Here is a 4,236-nt window from a genome sequence, read left to right as displayed (position 1 = left end):
AATGGCAACAAATACAAATAATGGACGGTGGCAGTGACGTCACCACTATGAAAGCCAACGACTACGACAAAAGTAAACAACAGCAGCAAAAAAATATAACAAGCAAAGCTACTGCAATCGCCGTGAACAACAATATCAATAATAAAAACGCAGTGCTTTTTTGCAAGCAACGACTTCTCACGGAACACTGAAACATTGCGACCATCAGCCAACATAGTATTGCCACAACCACTTCAGCAGTGGACAGCGACAGCAGTAATCTCTCTCTATATAAACGGCAGTTTGTCTGTGTGTGTTTCTGTGTGTCTGTTTGGTTGTACCCTCACCCTGACCACGGCTTTCAACCGATTCTGATGAAACTTGACACACACATAGCCCAATATCATAATTCAAAACTAACGCAGCGAAAATTTTGAAAAGTTCCCCCAGTTCTGAAAAAGATCGATAAATTCGACATGGGGTCGACAATCAGAAACACAAACCACAGACGGTCTAGCGGACGCAACTCGACCTTTTTAACTATCAAAAAAAAATTTACCATCATTTTTTTCCCCATTTTTTTGCTATTTTTTTGGCTATAACTCTCTAAAAATGCTTTATAGTTATTTCCCTTACAAACCCGAGCAACGCCGGGCGATACTGCTAGTAAAGCAATAACACTACCGCTACCGCCACCACCACCACCACCACCTCAACAACATAAAATAAAACTTTCGACAAACAGGCTTCATCGTCGCCTCTAAAAAATGACTACCATAGCTGACTACTCCATCAGCACTCAAATCATTTACAGTTGAGCATGTGCTAAAAATGGGGATGAAGGTGCCATTGCAACTATGGTATGGGAAACTATTAGGTTGTCCCAAAAGTTCGTAAACACTTGCGAAAATTGAATTTTTACTCGCCAAGTACTAACAAAAACAACAAAAATTGTTCCTCAAAATAAAGACCATTATTTTCCAAGACTTTCTACAAACTTTTGGGACAACCTTATATTTAAAAATGGAAAAAAACCTATCACAGCCGAAAAATTTGGTTAGTAGAGTAGGACAAAAAATTAATCCCATGTAAGCAAAATATATTGTTAAATAAGTCGGGAGGTCCACGGTAACCTACCGATGTACTGGGCAAAAAAGTAGACAGGTTGAAAGACAAAACCTGGCCCAAAGTGAAGAATACATAGAAGCCGTTCTGACTCAAAAAACTTTTATCACTCGTAGCGGTCACTATAATGGAACGGTCGGTGTCAGATTCTCTACAGTGATCGAAGCAAGAAACCATAATATACTCTTTACTCTTTTACTTTGTTTCAGTCATTTGACTGCGGCCATGCTGGAGCACCGCCTTTAGTCGAGCAAATCGACCCCGGGACTTATTCTTTGTAAGCCCAGTACTTATTCTATCGGTCTCTTGTGCCGAACCGCTAAGTGACGGGGACATAAACACACCAGCATCGGTTGTCAAGCAATGCTAGAGGGACAAACACAGACACACAAACATACACGCACATACATATATACACATATATACGACGGGCTTCTTTCAGCTTCCGTCTACCAAATCCACTCACAAGGCTTTGGTCGGCCCGAGGCTATAGTAGAAGACATTTGCCCAAGGTGCCACGCAGTGGGACTGAACCCGGAACCATGTGGTTGGTAAGCAAGCTACTTACCACTCCTGCGCCTATATCTTCTTTTAAAAATGAAGAACTAATCCTGTTACCAGTATATCTTGGACGTTATGCCTAAAATATAAGCGCTGGTTAGCGACAAGAACACCAGCGTGCAACAACAGCAGCAGCAGAAACATCAAAGCCAACAAAAGCAAATATTAAAATTAACAGCGACAGCAGCACCAAAAGACAGCAGCAACAATAGTAGCAACAAGAATGGGAAGTCTCCGAAGGAGGTTTAACATAAGAATAATACACAAATATTTAGTGGTGAGAACACCGACAGCAAACTGGAAAAACAGATTGCCTACCTTTACACGGAAATAACGAAAATTTTTCTTCCCACTTTTTCCTTTCATCCAAAAATGGGTTAAAAATTGGCCTTTTTTTCCTCTTGCATGAGGAATACCAAATGTCTTTATGCACTACCTGCCTAATAAGAAACTCAGGCACTCCCATGTTCCTGGCGATGGACTTGATTGACTTGAAGGGATCGTTGCCCATCATGGCCTGGATCTCACAAACAAATTCAAGAGTTCTTTTCTTATCAGAACGATCAGAGTGAGTTTTCCAAGCTGCCTGCCATACCTTCGCAATCACCATTAGACTCATCCAACTCTTTTCGAATCCTCTGCACTGCCATCAGATTGACACACAAACACTCTGAATGCTCATATTGGAGCTTCCGGCATGAATGCCAAGCTATACAGCATGTCGTTTCCAAATTTCTGGCCGAGTTAATTGCCCCATGTTGCTGTTTTTCTCACAGGCGGTGTCCAACTGACCTTACAATACTCTGTCGTCGACAAAATCGAAAACAAACAATATGCATGCGAGAAATAAAACAAAGTGAAACGGCGACAATTTACCTATCACACCTTGTATATACGTTTTAAGAAGTTGTATATGGAGTTATAGATAGCAGTGTCATTGATAAAAATAGTGCAGAGGTTATTTGATAATGATTTTTATCGATAGAGCTGTGAAATAGATCTGAGAACCATTCACCCCCCCCCCCCACACACACAACACGGGAATAAAGGAAAGGAGACACTATATAATGCAATCAGAAAACTAGAATTAATCTCCAAGACTGACTGTAGATTAATCGCCACTAATAATAACTAACAATGCTGGTTATAAAAACAATATGGTGAAAAAAATATAAAACAATCATTGTATCACTTCTGGAAGGCTGGTGGTGTTGATCCGAGCAAAGCAATATAAACAACTAATAAATGAATGTGGCACATACCAAATCTACTGAGTAACTTTGATCAATATATCATCGTTTCATATAGTTGTGATTAACGGTGTCAGCTATAATTATAATTATAATTAACACCGTCAAAAACAATTATCGTTAACAAAGCAGATACTGCTGTTATTAAAGATTAACAAAACCTGTCGACGGACAGGCAAAAATGATAAATGAAATAGATGTATACAAGAGTTGTCATTAGGTTACTGGTTCATTCGAACAGAGTTAAGTCACTTAAAATACACGATTCAAAGGGGAAAGTCAGAGTGCCCTAATCCTCATCACCATCATCGCAATCACCACTCTTATCACCAATTATCCTCCGTCACCCACTTACCGCTTTGTGTCTATTAATACACCTATCTTTCTGCCTTTTGCTTATCTCTCCTTCTATATATATATATATATACTTACCGCTTTGCATCAATCAATACATCTATCTTTCATATAGAGGGGAGAAACAAGGACAGACAAATCGATTAAGTCGATTACAGCGACCCCAGTGCGTAACTGGTACTTAATTTATCGACCCCGAAAGGATGCAAAGGCAAAGTCGACCTCGGCGGAATTTGAACTCAGATCGTAACGGCGAGGTCGAATTTGAACTCAGATCATAACGCCGAGGTCGATTTTGCCTTTCATCCTTTCGGGGTCGATTAAATAATTACCAGTTATGCATTGGGGTCGATATAATCGACTTAATCCCTTTGTCTGTCCTTGTGTATCCCCTCTGTGTGTAGCCCCTTGTGGGCAGTAAAGAAATAGGACACTGAAAGAAGCCTGCCGTATACAGATATATGTGTTTGCGTGTGTTTAACCCCCCATCACTACTTGACAACTGGTTTTGGTGTGTTTACAACCCCGTAACTTAGCGGTTCGGCATAAGATACTGATAGAACCAGCACTAAGCTTAATAAATAATTCTTGATGTCGATGTCTTCGACTAAAACTTTTCAAGATGGTGCTTCAGCATGGCTGCTGTCAAATGACTGAAGCAAGTAAAGGAATAAAAGAACACACACACACATACACACATATATAATGGCATCTAAATATTGGGTTGAAAAGTCCTTTTGCATAGAAAAATTCAAAGGCCACCTTTGACTTTTTCTACCCTAACGGGTTCCTCTACCCAAAGCCTTGTCAGTGGATTTGGTAGCTTTAAATTACTTCGAAATGCAATTCCAAAAAACGAATTATTTCATGTTCTTTTGAAAGTTTATAAATTCTTATGATATAAACAATATGTATGTGTGTGTATATTGTTAAAGTTGTGTGTGTTGTGTGTGTGAGTGCTTCTATG

This window comes from Octopus sinensis, linkage group LG10 (assembly GCF_006345805.1).
Source record: "Octopus sinensis linkage group LG10, ASM634580v1, whole genome shotgun sequence".
NCBI classification, from domain to species: Eukaryota; Metazoa; Mollusca; class Cephalopoda; order Octopoda; family Octopodidae; genus Octopus; species Octopus sinensis.
The sequence above is the reverse complement of the archived record's forward strand: the minus strand, read 5'-3'. Positions refer to the sequence as shown.